The 15869-nt window shown below is 51.8% G+C and overlaps 1 long non-coding RNA gene across 1 annotated transcript; it reads right to left on the bottom strand.

Moving 5' to 3' along the window:
* Positions 1–2786: 2786 nt before the first annotated feature.
* On the bottom strand, positions 2787–13798 carry LOC118997707 (uncharacterized). The gene is made up of 3 exons (XR_005068711.1): positions 12060–13798; positions 5588–5662; positions 2787–3746 (listed from the first exon to the last, which is right to left on the bottom strand). It is a non-coding gene; the product is annotated as an uncharacterized LOC118997707 (long non-coding RNA).
* Between the last annotated feature and the right edge of the window lie 2071 nt (positions 13799–15869).

Consider the following 15869-nt stretch of genomic DNA (forward strand, 5'->3'; position numbering starts at 1 on the left):
CCCTCCGAATGAGAGTTCTTGCTTGTGAGCACTCACACACCACCGGAACTGATCTTGAGGACGTCACCGGCGGTCTGAGGACCCAGGGTGTGCATCTTAGGTCCTCGTGTGCACAGACCGTCCCAGACAGAGCAGAGCTGGATGAAGAGCAGCCTTGGTCCTTGGGGGGCCTCACCAGTCTTCAGAAGACAGATTCCAGCAGCAACTCCCCCACCCAGAAACCTCGGCATGTCATCTCAACCTCACCAGTGTCATGAAAATGGCCTCTGCCCCTCAAGTGTCTGACCACACTGGTGACGGATCTCGTGAGGGCCAGGGTGCCTCATACACAGCTGGTGCTCGGTATATGCTGCTGGAGCTCATAGGGAAAAGGTAGACATTGGCAAGATGTCTTGTCTCACTGACTGAAGAACTGGGCCAAGGATTCTTAACCTGAAGTTCCCCTAGAAGTCCATGGACCTCTGAAACTGTGTGTAGAGTTCTGTATTTTTGTATTCAAAATTAGTAGTAGTTTAGCATATTTAGCCCTGGCTGGTGTAGCTCAGTGGATTGAGCGCAGCCTGGGAACCAAAGTGTCGCTGGTTCGATTCCCGGTCAGGGCACATGCCTAGGTTGCAGGCAGGGTTCCCAGTGGGGGCCATGTGAGAGGCAACCACACATTGATGTTTCTCTCCCTCTCTTTCTCCTTCCCTTCCCCTCTCTCTAAAAGTAAAATAAATAAAATCTTTAAAAATTTAAAAAAATATAATAGTTTAACATTTAATGCCTACTGTGCAGTAGGTTCTGCATATATTGTCTCATTTATTCTCAGCAACCCTGTGGGAGTAAGAACTACCACCCGCTCCTTGTGGTGTGTGTGTTTGGGGGTCCATACATGGGGAATGGCAGGACCACAGGGTGGCCCAGTCTGTGTGGCTCCACACTCCAGCCTCCTACCTCTGTGCCAACTGCGTCGACACTTTGCTGAGGGGAGAAACATTCTCAAGCACTTGTGACACAGAGAAGTCTCTGAGCTGTGGGTCTGAGCGAGAGAAGAAATGACAGTAGATTTGCTCTGTCACCAACCAAGGCCCCGCATGGGGTATGCTAGCCTCAGGCAAGGCCTTTTTATGTTCTGGCGTTCGTTCTTGCTGTGGGTGCCAAAGCCCCAGTGCACTGGGTTTGCAAAGCTCTTGGAACCAGCCTCATCCCAGGAGGGGCAGAGGGGCAAATGCCTGTGGGAGAGAAGAGGGGAGTCGGTCCCCCACCCCCCCACCCCCAGCCTGGTCCCAGAAAGGGTGACAACAGGAGGTGTGTGCGCTGGCTCTGAGTCACCACACACCTCATGGTGTGGCATCACTCAGACCCCAGAGGGGACGCTGTCCTGCTCACAGAGAAGTGCAGCTGCTGTGTGTTCAGAGTTGCCCTGGGTGATGGACGGCGAGCATCTCTCACAGACAGCCTCTTTCCGGTACCCAGTCCAGGTGAGGCGCCCCCAGCGGAGAACAAGCAGGCGGAGAAAGATATGGCATCAGAGAGTAAGGGCTGGACCAGATGGGCCCAGGTCCTGCCCAAGTCACCCTCAAGTCACACAGATCTGCTCTTTTGGGTAGAATTGCTCTAGAGCAAATCATTCCATTGTATGGTGTCCCTTAGATAAAGACTTTAGGGACAAATCTCGCTGAGTTTCCCGCTAGGAGATAATTTTGCTTCTTATTTAGCTGGTCTGCATTCTTAGCCTAGGTAAGAAAGGCTCCGTTTTCTACTGTTTTCCTTTTCGCCCTGGCTGTGAGGAAACTCCCCTGTGTTCAGTCGCTGTGCTTCCCTCTGCCAGAGTTTCTTAATAAACTCACCTCAGCTGGCCCGGGCTCATCTGTTTTCTGTTTAGTGTTTTGTGTTTTCATGTGGGTTGTAAACGGCCTTGAGTCTATTTTGGAAAACGAACAGTGTAAAGAAAGGGCTCATTATGTGGTGCAGGAGCTCAGACTGTGGAGAAGAGGGTGGAGGAGGTGGGGCCTGGGGGCCTCCATGGGCAGGGTGGGGCGTTCCAGGCCTCGGGCACAGCCACGAGGGAAGGTGCAGAGGCCTCGGGCACTCAGGGCTGCTTTAATCCACATCTGGTTGGAAATAGTGTTTCTCAAGCCAAGCCCAGGGAGAACAAAAGAGCAGGCTGCAAGGATGTGAACACAGCTGACGGCCCCTGTGCCATCCCTCCCGCCTCCCCAGCACACCGCGTCAGTGCTTCGACCATGAACTAGGTGACCCTCTTCTGTGAGACAGGAAAGGAAGCCCTCGGTGTTTTTGTCAGCTGTGTTCAGTCCCACGCCTAGCGATGTAGGCATGCATTCTGGGGTGACAGGTGACTGTGATTAGTAGAGGACACACTTTAGGCCTCAGTGAACTCATCTGTAAACTGAGGGTCACAGCACCCATCTGTGGGTGACAGAGTGACGGCCAGGGGCACGCGGTCTGTGTTCCCCAGCTGGCATCGCTGGCTCAGCGGTTCCACTTTGTTCATCTGTCCTAAGGAAATGACTAAGTACGTGCAGCATTTTTTATTACAGGATAAGAATTGGAAACAACCTGAACTTCCAACAGTGGGGGAGGTCAGCTATGATTTATTCACAGGATGGAATAGTATGCGAGCCTGAAATACTATCAATCATTTCAAGACAGAAGCATCTCATGTTTAACTACTGCGTGAATAAACAGGTTATAAAACAATGGAGAATGGGTCCCTTTTTAAAAGCAAACTTTTTATTTTGGGGTCATTTTAAGTTTACCACCAGGGATGGTACGGAGAGATTCTGTATACATCTAGCTTCTCCTAAGGTTAATATCTTACATAACTATGGTACACTGGTCAACACTGAGAGATTAACTTGGGTATATTGCTAGACTCTATTTTTTTACCAGTTCTTCCATTAATATTCTTCTTTCTGTTCCAAGACCCACCCCACACTGAGGTTAGTATTTGTAAGGTTTATAAGGTTGTGGGCATAGAAAAGCATCTGGAAGGTTGTAGATGAAACTATGAACTGGGATCATAGCTGAGTGGTGAAACTAAGGGAGATTTTATTTTAAATTTGTCTTGGGTCTTTCTTCTAGTTTTTCTGTTTGATGTGTCACGTAATTAAACAGACAAAAAAAAAAAAGCTAATGTTGTCAGACTGAGCTCGTGCCCTCCGCGATTGCCCCCAGAATGGCTGCACCACGTGGCGACTATTTATTCATTTGTCGTCTTCAGCCAGAAGGAGGGGCCATGTCTGCCCCATGTCTCCTTCCCCATCTTGAAGCACAGGGTCAGGAGGAGGCACTGACATCTGACCGAGTGAATGAGTGAAGTCAGAGAAGTTCACTGCCACCAACTCTGGGAGACCAGCAGCATTCCTTCGGTTCAAAAAACCCTCCCTCAACTCCCCACCACTACCACCCCTACTTCTAGGAACTCTTGGCAGGGGGGGGGGGGGTTCTAGGCATTTCTTTGTTTCCCACAGGAACGAGGAGGATTCCGGTAGTAGCCCAGCAGGTAAAGGCAGCCCAGTTTTTAAAACATTTATTTGACACAAAAACTATCCCCAGTGACTTGCCTTGGTTGCTTGGATGTTCTCCCCTCTGAAGCCTTCCCCTGCCCGCCTGAGCTAAGGTGATCGCTCCCTGCTCTGTTCCTACTGCTCTCCACGTGTCTCTGATTTTCTGTGCCTCCCCTGCTACAGTGGAGGTCCTTGAAGGCAGGCGCTGTCTCATTCATCTTTGTTCCTGGGTCCCTAGGGCCGGGGACACACACACAAGAATAAATGTGTCGAAGCAGTAAAATGCAGTAGGCTTAGTGTACCTAGTTTGCAGCGGAGAAACAGGCTGATAGGATGTGAGCGACACATAATAGACTGCCTAGTAAGGGGCGGAACCAGGACTGAGTCCAGGTTTGGGGAGTCCCGGTAGAGACGGAAGGCCTGCCTTCTGTCGTAGAGGGCTAAGGTCAGAGCTTGGCAAACTTCCAAAGGAATCATGCCTCAGTCCTGACCCCTGCTGCCCTGGCGATGATGGCCCAGCCGAGAAGAGCACCTACTGGGTGAAGAGCTGACGTGTGGTACAGGATTCTGGCTAATTCTGAAGAAGGCAGCGTTGTCCCCACTGCGCAGGTGAGAAAGCAGCTCACAGGAGTGGAGTGGCTTGGCCACCTCCTCCTGGCCAGGCTGGGGTCTGAACACCGGCCTGGGTGCCTTCACACCTGGGGGTCAGGGGCTCATCAGAGCGGGGGAGGGGGGTGTGGGGGAGGGGGGAGCTGGACCGTGACTCTGGAAAGGGGACAACATGGTAAGGCTTCTGGATGGCACTGCGGGGCCTGGTCCTGGAACTGTGCCCTCTGGCCCTGGAGCATCTTCACCCCAAGGACAAAGGACTTTGTATTCAGGGTGTCTGCTGAGCACTGTCATCCCTGCTGCTGTCCTGGCGCAGCCCCAGGGCTGTGAGGGACTGCACTGCTGCCCTCAAGGCTGTGGCCCTGGCCCAGCACAAGCCCGAGACCTCCCAGGTCCGCAGTTTCCCCACACTTGTGCCAGCAGGAGCCAGAAACGGGCGACTCAGAGTCTGGCCTTGGTGGCTTCAGGCCAGTGGGGCACCGGGGTGAGAGTGGGTGTACCCTAACCTACAAAGGAGTCCTATTAGCCCAAGCCAGGACCCCAGAGGAAAGTATTCTTGCTTACCCCCACCCCAAGATCACAGTGACTTCCTTTTTGTCTCAGCTACTCTGAAGGGAAGGCATGTGGACAGGGGTGTGGAAGTAGAGGGGACCCCAATGGCCCTACTGGGCAGGGCCAGCATCACTGTGTCTCACAGGTCATAACTGATAGGATTCCTGAAGAACCATCAAGTGCCAGGTTCTATTCTGGGAGCTCTAGCAGAGGACTAATACAGGTATTTCTCGAAACAGTCCTGGGAGGTGGGCTCCCTTACCACCCCTCTACCCAACTGAGGGAACGAAGCTCAGAGAGGTTAAGTCACTTGCCCAGGTCACACAGCCAGAGCATCGGGAAGCTGGGATTTGAACTCATCCTGACTGTAGCACTAACAATGTTGTAGCCACATTATTTTGGGAGTCCAGATGCCTGGACTCTAGGCTCTGCTACTTCCTTGAACAAGTGTCAGCCTTTGTGGGCCTCAGTTTCTCCACCTGGAAAGTGAGATTAGACCAGGTAAATCTCTAAGGGCTCTAACATTCTGTGTTCATGCTGTTCCTCCAGCCCTCAGAGGAGGTCACCATGGCAACTGTAAAGGGAAGTTCACTGTGTCAGGCCTCAAAGGTACCAAGAAGAAGTGCAGTATGTAAGGAGCTCCCAGAAGTCTAGTGGGAAGACAGTCCCATCCGCCCTTCAGTACTGCTGGGTGTTATCATGTGCTGTGGGGCTCGGGCCTTGCACTGGGCCAGGAAGAGGCAGGGTCTGGATTTGGTGGGTAGAAAAGGAGTTCAGGTAGAGGAGACAGCATGAACACATGTGGGTGCTGAGGCTCTGGAACCTAGCTCCACACTCGACTACCTGGTGATGACCTTTGAGGTCAGGCCACTCCACCAGTGCACAAGCTTCCCAGGCAACCCTGCTTCACTCACTGGCACCAGAGCTCCAGAGCCAGGCCAGTGGGGTCCAAGTCTCCAACACTTCTGGGCCAGGTCTCAGTTTCCCATCTGCAAGATGGAGATCATGACGTTAACCTCACAGGTCGCTGGAAGGAGTCACTGAGATCACACATACAGAAGGTTTGGCATGAAGCTTGCACATGAACCATGCTCAGTGCATCATGGGATGACCTTTCACTATCCCCACCCACCGAACTCCCCATGGCCTAAATCCGTTATCTCCTCAAGCTTTAGTTCAGACTCTTGTCCTCCCCCATGAAGCCTCCCTTCCCTGGCTGCTGCCGCAACTCTTACTCATGGCCTTCTCCTCTTAACTCCTGCAGCCCTTGTCTATGCCACGCAGTTCAGGGGATGCAATGGAATAAGATTCCTATGGGTCACCTCCCCAGGATCTAGACCACTTTTTCTTTAAGGACTCCCAAGCCTCATTTCCCACTGGGAATCCTCATGCTTTCAGGGAAGCTGCTTCTAATCCCTCCTGTCCCCCATTTAGAGGGTGAGGCACACGATGTAAGCAGAGCCAGTAAACTACCCCTGCAACTAATACTCGGTTCACAGATGGGCAGATGACCTCACTCAATCCACAGTGAATCTCAGGACTTGGAGATTCTGAAATACAGACTCTCTCTATTTTCCCTCTGGCTCCAAATAGTATAGCATGTAGATGTGAGGTCTGGAGCTGCTGCAACCATTTTGCTACCCTGAGGAAAGCCAGCCTGAGGATGATACTGAGGACACAGAGCTAGGAGACCAGCGGAGAAAGGGAGTCCAATGTGCCCAGCTGCCAGGCTCCACCAGATGTTTCAGTTGTATGAACCAAAAAATTTTCTTTATTTAAGCAGGTTTTCCGTTATTTGCAACCAAAAGCACCCTGATTCAAACTATATAGTTAAACTATTTTGTTTACCAAGACATATATTTATTCACTCGAATATCGATTAGGCCCCTGCTACATACCAAGCACTATACCAGGTGTTAGGGATTTATCAATGAATAGTATTGATATGGTCCTACCCTCCTCAAGTTAATAGTCTGGTAGAAAGAATCAGAGAGTAAAATGCCTGCTTTGGATGCTGGCTCTGATTTGTATTTAACCTGCTCAGCAGCTGTCCCTCCTCCTTTGGATACCAGAACCCTGACTTCCCTTTGGACACCAATTAAAGGGCTGGTCAATTGACCTAGGCCTGGCAAATTGGCATATTCCGTGTGCCCAGCCACAGTGGCCCATTCAGTGACGGGCATGAGAGTCAGGCCTGAGACTACAAACTTTAAAAACAGGTGCTGCAGGGTTAAGTCCAGCTCTCAGCCCACCACACATCACCCTGTCCAGCTTCGTCTCCTCCTTGCATTTCATGCTGTGGCACAGCAACCACCCTACTTCTCCTCGCTGTCTCCTCTTTGTGCCCGCCTGGCAACCTCCAGTTCATCTCCTGGAAACGTGATTGGGCCCATATGCCACTCAAGCCACCTGGGCACCAATTTATTTGTAACTACATGGACTTGCACTACTTCCCCAAATGACTGGGACTTCTTCAAGGAGGAAGAGTAGGTCCCAGTCTCCTCTGCTCCCCAGGGCCTAGCTGAGGGACAGCCCAGAGCTGCATGTCACGCCAGCCCAGAGCTGCCTGTCTGGATGGACCGTTGGAAGGCCTTCACTGCTTCAGCAAACATCAGGCTCCTGCCTCTGGCACTGAACCAGACACCGAGGGTACGAGAAGTGTGGGGGGCAGTCTGGAAAGACTCCCATGCTGACAGGTAATTGCAGTGCTGGGTGACGTGGTGGGATCGCAGGAGAGAGCCGCTACTTCGGGTGCCCTGGGGAAAGCTTGCTCGAGTCACCACCCGAACTGGGCCTTGAAAGTTGAGCAGGACACTGCCAGATGGTGAGAGGAGGAAAGACTCTAGCTTGTACAAGGCACAGAAGCATGAAAAAGTACAACATGGTCCAGGGACAGCAAGTACTCGTCACGGCCTGAGCATGAGAGGAATGGTAGGGGCTGGGAGAGGCTGGGCAGCAGGCAGGGCCAAGAAGGGGCAGGTTTTACTTTCATGCCAAGGTGGTAGACACACATCTTAGAGCCAGTGATGGAAGCTTTGCAAACAGGGAAGAAATGATGTGGTCAGTTTGTGTTTCAATGTTTTCACAGGAGAGCTGGGATAGAGAGAGGCCAGGGCAGAGGCTGCTCTGTGAGTCCTTAGATTTGGGCTACTTAATAGTAATAACAACAGTTTGGCTGGCTTGGCTCAGTGGATTGAGCGCTGGACTGCGAAGCAAAGGGTCGAGGGTTCGATTCCCAGTCGGGGCACATGCCTGGGTTGCCGGCCAGGTTCCCTGAGAGGGATGTGCATGAGGTAACCACACATTGATGTTTCTCTCCCTCTCTTTTTCTCTCCCATGCCCTCTCTCTAAAAATAAATAAATAAATAAATTTTAAAAATAGTAATAACAACACTTACTCAGTGATGACTCTGTCTGGGCCCCATTCTAATCTCCTTGTACATACTAACTGATTTAATTCTCCCAGGACCCTATCTTAAATCCTCAGAAACTGAGGCAGGAAGACATTAAGTATCTTGCTTTACTTAGTAAATGGTGGAGCCTGGATTTGCACCCTGACTGGCCCATCTCAGGGCCTATGCTTTCATTTGCTGTGCTAACATGTGTTATCCTCCTCATCATCGTGGTAATAATAATGATGCTATGCTAATGACTGTTTGTTGAGTGCATATTCCACGCCGGGCCTTGCTCCGTGTGCTTCATATTGTTACTCAGGTTTAATAGGGTTCTGATCAGGTTGACAAGGACTCTGTCCAGCTGGAAGGCCAGTTCCACAGCCCATAGCCTAGTAGAGATGCTGCTCCAGGCCTTGCTGTGTGTGAGCCACCAACAGGGAAGTGGTCTGGCCACCTCCACAAACTGCTGACAGTGACCTCTAGCAGTGGCAGCCAGAGCCTCGTGCTACAGTTGGCTGAGTGCCCAGCCAAAAGGACTGAGCCAGAGTAGAGTGAGCAGCTGCACAGCCTGGGGAGCTGCTCACTCTACTCTGACTGGTACCTGGGGCCTCCAGGTACCCTGGCTTAATGCGGGACACTGTGCAAGGCTACTACATCCCAGATCTGAGGACCAAGCACCAGGACTGGGGTTTGGGTCCAGTTTGGTCACTGGTATGCTATGGGATCTTGGGCAAATCCCTACCCCTCTATGGGCCTCACTTACCTGGAAGGTGAGTGTCCTGGTCTCTGATGGCTCTTTCTCGTAGTGCTTGGGATAGGTGGGGCACCATGCAAACCACAGTGCAGTCTCTCTTGCCAGGAAAACCAGGCCCCAGGCTGTCTAGCATCTCTCCTTGGTGCTAGGCCCTGTGCTGTACACTGGGGCCCCAGAGTCGGGGCTGAGCTGACCCCTGCCTTCAAGTAGTTCCCAGTCAGTTGTGGGGTTGGGGGACAGACAGGAAGATTAATCACAGCCTAGTGGTAGGTACTGCTCTGCATAAAGAGAAGGATACCCAAGAGGGCGTTGTGGGATCCAAGGAGGGAGCAACTGTCGGCCTGCTGGGGCCTGGAGGCTTCTGGGTAGGAAGAACATGGAGCTGAACTGTGTCTTGCACCTTCCAGGTAGAGAATGAGGTGTGCATTACCACTGAGGGAACAACCTGTGTGAAGGCCTAGAGGCAGAAAAGACCAGGCCTGTTGAAAAAAAGGTGAATTCCACTCGGCAGCTAGCAGGGAGGACGGGGTGTGTGTGAGTGCAGTGAGTAGGGCTGCAGAGGCAGACGGGAGACAGCAAGGGTCTGAGTTGAGCACCAAGTTGCCCAGCCACAGCTGAAGACTCCTAGGCTGGAAAGAGCAGGTTCCATGCAACAGGCCGCACAGGCACCTGGGAGGGCCCAGAACCTCCCAAGGCCCGAGTGGGCCTGCCTCACCTCCAATCTCAGGTAAAGCCCTTCACAAAAAAACAGCCCATTCATTGCAGATGCCTCACAGTTTTAAGCCTCATCCTCTGTCTTCAGGAGAACCAGTAACCAGGGAGGCAGCTGAGATTCCAAAGAACTTGCCAGGTGATGCAGAAACAGTTACTGAGGCCTCTGGAGAACAGACCAGGCAGGATTCCTACAAGGAGCCCACAATCTGGCTGAGAGGACAGAGGCTGAACACTTGAGCATGCCAATCACTGCCCATCTAGCCATAAGGGGGATCTGACTCTAGGCCCGCTGCTTCAGGCCTCCCCTCCCTTCAGTGTTTTTCACCCATCATTCAAACGTCACCAGCAAAGAATTTCAGCACCTTTGATCTTGCTGGATCCCCTGTGAGATGGAGCCCTTGCTCCATTCAGAAGCAAACAGAAACCCGGGAAGTCCAAATGAGTCACCCATGGCCACACAGCTAGTCAGATACAAACCAGAACCCATCTTTGGACTCAGCTATCTGGTGAGATCATGGAGGAAAACTGCCAGTGTCTTTCCCAGCTTTGCTGTGGGCCGGACCATCCCCAGGATATCAGAAACCCGAGGGACTTTCCTGGGAAACAACTTCCTGAAGGAACATGAGAATGGTCCAAGAGATATGTTCAATTGGGGATGTTGAACCCCATGCTGAACCTGAGGGTGCCCAGGAGCCCCAGGCAGTTTTCCCAGCTCTGCTGGTAGTTCCGAGTCCTTGAGGCTGCAAGCAGGACTGCTTTTGAATGAAATGGAGCGTAAGCCCCATACAAGGGCTGGGCCAGCCTCTCTGGGCATGTGGGCGCCACCATCAGGAAGACCTGTAACCTGTAGGAAGCTCCAAGCCCTGAGCATTGGGCTCAAATGCCCTGAAGTGGGGTGGGTACCTTTTGACCCTCAGGGGCTCTCAACCCCATTCAGGGGCTTCTGGGTCCCAGTGGAAGGTTCTCTAGGTCCTTTGGAGAGCATCTTTGGATTCTGATGAGGAGTCTTTGGGTACTATAGATCTGGGGAGGGAGTTCTAACAACAGACCACTTGTCAGAAAGGTGGGAAGAGTTGAAGTGTTTGCATATATTTAGGTTCCTATATTTGCTGTATCTACAGAGTTTCTTAAGTCCATTTCATTCCCAGGACACTCACCCCTCCTGTGTTCCACACTGGCCCTCAGAGCTGCATTTTATGGAGCTAAACAGATTACAGATGGAGAAGGGAGGAGAGCTGCCTAAAACCCCACAGAACATCTGGAATCAGACCTGGCCCTCTCCTGCAGCCTCCATCTGCCCTTGCACCCTCTGCCAGCCTGGGCTCCACCCTCTCCAAACCCAGCTGGCCTTGCCTTTTTAGCCCTTGCTGAGTTGTGGGCCACTGAAGCCAAAAAAACAAGCACTATTTTCCACCTGAGCTCTCCTTCCTGAAAAAGTCCTGTGTTGGGGGACGCTGGGGGCAGTGAACTGGGGACTTGAATCCTGGCTCTGTTCCTTCCCTGTGCACTTAAGTGAAATCATGAGTCTGAAAGCTCTTCATAAACTGAAAGATGCTGAACCAACACAAAGACGGGGAAACCACCACTCTGTTTTTTTAGTCCTCACACGAGGATGCCTTGATTAATTCTACAGAGAGAGGGAAGGAGAGACAGAAGCATCAATGTGAAAGAGATACAGGCTGCCTCCCATATGCCCCCGACCAGTGATCAAACCCACAACCTCAGTGTGTGCCCTGACTGGGAACTGAACCCGCAACCTTTTGGTATACAAGACAATGCTCCAACCAACTGAATCACCTGGCCAGGGTAAACTACCACTCTTACGGTCAGAGACAAGTGATTGGAGTCAGGCCTTCTAGGGGCGTGCAATTTGGGAAGACAGATGCACAGGTCCCAACCTCAACATGGTACGAATAATGGGACAGCCAAGGGGTGTGCCAGGCACTGTGAGGGCACAGACCTCTCCCCTAAGGGAGTCAGGGGAGGCCCTGAGAAGACCCCTTGGAGATGGGCCCTGGGCTGTGTGACAGTTTACCAAGCAGATGAAAGAGAAGGCATGCAGTTCAAAGGAGGGAGCAGCTGGTGTGAAGGTGTGGGCTTGGAAAGGGAGTGGTCCAGTTAGAGCCTCCACTAGACAATGGGGAAAATGAGGCTTGGCAGGCCGGGCCAGGGCAGAGGAGAGCACCGAACTGCTTGCAAAGAAGGTTTCGATTTCTTTTCAGTAAATAATGAGAATTCTAAAGCAGGGAAGTGGGTCTTATGCAATAAATTATCATTTCTATTTTTTACAAATTTCAAAATAGAGGCTCAGAGTAAGCATGCAAATTGCCCAAAGCTTCTGTTTTAGTCAGGAAAACAGAACTAATAGAGTGGAAATGGTTTATATATATACACACCCACACATTTATATAAATGTACATATAAATTATATCTCTATACATATATTTACATATAGACTTATATTTTACACACTGATGTTTAATATTCTACCTACAAGAGATTTATTATTACAAATTGACTTACACGATTGTGAAGGCCAGCAAGCCGAAAGATCTGCAGGGTGAGTCAGCAGGCTGGAAACCAGGCAAAGCCGACGGTTTAGTCTCCAGTCCAAGTCCAAAACTACGCAGGAAAGCTGTGGACCCATCAAATTGGTATATATAATTCACTGCCACAGCCTCACAGCTGAAAAGTGGCAGGCGTGGGATTCGAACCCAGGTCTATCTAACACGAGAACCCTCTGCTGCAGCAGCCACTGGGCAGAGGGCCAGAGCTTTCCTTTCCCAGACTGGACGCCAGCTTCCTTGCCAACTGTAGAGAAGCAACCAGTGCCCAGACAGGTCAGGCTGTGGGCCAGTCAGGAGGCCCAGCGGGGCTTAGGGATGGAGCAAACCAGCAGCCTCTCTGTTTTACACAAGGCTTTACAAAAGGATGTACCCCCCTCTTGGGAGGGGAGGGGAGGGCAAGGGAGTTGGAGCCTGCCTGGCAGAAGCAGGACCTCTTCCTCCTTCGGCATCTGAACAGCTGTGCTTCTGTCTCCCTTCTCCCCCTGCTTCCTGGCCTGGAGAAACATTGCTTTCAAGATTGTTGGAACTGGAAAAGCCCCGAACTTTCCCTTCTTCAAATTAATTTCATATCATTATGCAGAAGGCAATACAGAGGTCCGTACCGAGAAAGGGCTCCCCTGTGGTGACTCAGCCAATCCGGTTCTCTCCAGCCTATGTTTACAGGTCTCACTATGTTATACTGTGTAAAGGCTTACAACGTAAAGGGACTGAATAGGCAAGTCCAGGCATGTGGTTACAGGAGCCTCTGCTCACCAGCCTGGCGGCACCCCTAGGAAATAAAGAGCACCCCGCCCCTGTGCCTCCAGTGTCAGAACAGGGCCCAGAACAGAGAAGGTATGCGGCTGTTTCATAATGTCCCCATGTGTTCCACACAATCTCGAGGTACAGACGAGGGACGCAGAGGATGGTTTCTCAGAGATCAGAACCTCATGACACGGGGCTAATATAAAGGTGGGCAGTGAGGAAAAAGGAGGCGGGCATAATGCATCCCAGTTTCCAGGCTTCAGCTCCTGGGTGCACGGACGATATCCTTCTGGAATCTTGAGAACAGTTGGAAGAAGAGCAGATCTGGAGGGACGATGGCAAATGCAGCTGGGACTGAGAAATCACTGAAGGTCTGAGGAGGAGAAGCACGAGTCTTGTTTGAAGAAGGTTTGCTGGTGTGTCTTGGAGAGTGGGAAGAATTATATATGAGTGGTAGAGGGTTTAAATGGGAGCTGAGGTTGGTCCTTGACCCCTTTTCCTCCGTGGAGAGCCACTGCAGGCCTCTAAGCAGATCCCCAGGGAGATGATTCCGAAGGCCACTCCCAGCACGCCACGGGGGAACACCATACCCAACTCCTCAGGAAGCTGGGGGAGATGAAGCTGGGCCGGGCCCACACCTTCTTCCCCGTTCACCTCCATCTGAGCTCAGAAACGCTGAAGATGGAGAGGAGTAAAATGCCCACGGGGCAGGTGGAGAAACTAAGACACAGAGAGAGAGCTGACGTGGCTTGTCCAAGTCACAGCTGGGAAGCAGAATCACGGGCTTAGAGCCCAGCCTCCTGTTGCACAGAGAGAGAATGAGAAGCCCAAAGGGGAATGTCCCCATTTTGCCCATTAGGAAGTAGAAACAGAGTGAGGCTGGGTCTTCTCCACGTCCTTCAGTAAACAATGACCAAGTCCTCCAACTGTCCTAGCTGTTTTTATTCATCTCTCCACAGGACTTGGTCTTTTGACCAACCCCAGAGTTCACAAAATACTTGTCTTGGTCACAGTAGCTTGCTGTCAAGGTCATGCCACTACAGGGCCAGACGCAACTTCACTCTCACTCCACAGGGAGAGCCCGGGAGGGGAAACAACCTCCCATGACACACAGCGCGCATCAGGAGCTAACCCCAAAGGCTATTTCCCTGTGCTGTCGCTTGAAGTAGCAGAATAGAGACTTAACTGGTGAGAATTAACCCCTGGGTGACCCTGGGAAACCTTTCTGGGGAAAGGGAGGTTCTGTGGCCCAGAGGTGGCGAGCGGCTGGCTTGAGGCTCCACAAGCTACGACTTGGTGAAATCAGGTACTTTCTGATGCTGATGGAGGGGGTGGGCCAGGCCCCAGCACCAGCCCCACATCCCGCCACAAGAACACACCAGGAGCAAGGGGCTTTCCACCCAGATCCCTGAGAAGTTGCTCCATCATTCTGTCTCACCACAGCCATTTCCTTCTCTAAAAACTCCCTTCCCAGAAGGCCCTGAGATCGGCCAGGCTCTCAGCACAGAGAACCCAGATTAGTTTCACCAAGCTCAGGAATGTCCCTGGAGGCTCCTCCCACCTCTGCCACAGCCGCAGCTGAGGGTGTGTGTGGGGTTGGCAGGAGAGAGGGCTGGGTCTGAAACCACCAGCTCTGAGAGTAAGAGTAACATATTCCCAACATTTATACAAAACAGTTCCCTTAATCCTACCAGCCATCCTGTGGGGGTGGGAACTGTTATTGTCAACGGTCATTTTACAGGTAAGGAAGCTGAAGGCAGGGAAGGAGGGCAGCACGACTGTTTGTCCGATTCTGAGCTCTCTGCCCTCCTAAGGTTCTGCTCAGTGGTGTCCAGTACCAGGTTTTTGGTTTTGTTTTGCTTTTGAAGATTTCTTTGGAGGTTGCCTGGGGAAGAGTTAGGATCCCAATCGTGACAAAGAGAGAAGGGTCCCTGGGATGCAGAAATGAAATAAAAGGAGATCTGTCTTAGTGAAGGTCACATAGCAAGAGAAATAACTGGGGTTCAAACTTGGTGGGGGGAAGCACCTGCCAGTCTTGCATCCTGACACCTGTGCTGTCGCCGCCTCCCATCCCTAAGGTCTCAGTTTCTCCTCTATCTAGGCGGAAGTGGAAGAAGTCTTCCAGAACTCACGTCTCGGGTGGAGCTGAAGACTGGAAGCTGCCTTTCCGGAAACTGATTTGGTTATATGGATGCACAGATTCCGGCTCCTCAACCCCGCTCCAGTCCCGCCCCTAACACCTTACGCGGTGGCCTTGAGAGACTCCGCCCACAGCGACGCTCCCCACCCCCACCCCCACCCCACCCCCGCCCTGCCGTGAGGGGCGGGGTCTGTCCCAGCCCTGGCCAGGCAGAAGCCCTGCTCCCCTGCCTGTCAAGGCACACCTTGGGAGATGGAGGGTTGGCTCCCTCGGAGAGAGAGACTTGGGCTGGGACACCTACTACTGACTCATTCACACATTCATCCATTCACTCATGAAACCTCCCTGTGAATAGTCATCTATCTCTTCAGCACAGTCTTATCCAGAACCTTATAATTCTGTCACTCAACACTTTCCAAGAGCCACAGTGGTCACATCTACTGCTGGATCCTGGGGCACAAAACTGAACCAGGTGGGCATGCTCTCTGCTCTAGAGGACTTTAAGAGTATAGGGGACGCAGCAGCAGCACGTGTCTGAGGCTCTACACAAGTTTGGACTTGGGACAGCAGTGAGACAGCCAGAAAGCTTGCAGGGAGCATAGAAGCAGCCAGGGAAGACTCACAGGGAGTAGCATCTGACCTGGATCCGTGAGGGAGCAGCAGTCGGCCAAGTGGAGAGTAATAATAGTGACAACCCCAACATGAACTCTTTGCAGGCTCTGTGTGCTCTATTCGTTTTCATCTTTACCACAATCCTGGAATGGACTGGATGGAAGGATATTATCACCCCCGTTTTACAGATGAGGAAAGTGAGGCTCCAAGAGGTTACATAAATTGCCCAAAGTGATACAACAAATAGACAAGGAAGCCAGAATTTGAACC

The sequence above is a fragment of the Sturnira hondurensis genome, unplaced genomic scaffold, assembly GCF_014824575.4.
Source record: "Sturnira hondurensis isolate 20B ecotype Veracruz unplaced genomic scaffold, ASM1482457v3 Scaffold0013381, whole genome shotgun sequence".
NCBI lineage: Eukaryota > Metazoa > Chordata > Mammalia > Chiroptera > Phyllostomidae > Sturnira > Sturnira hondurensis.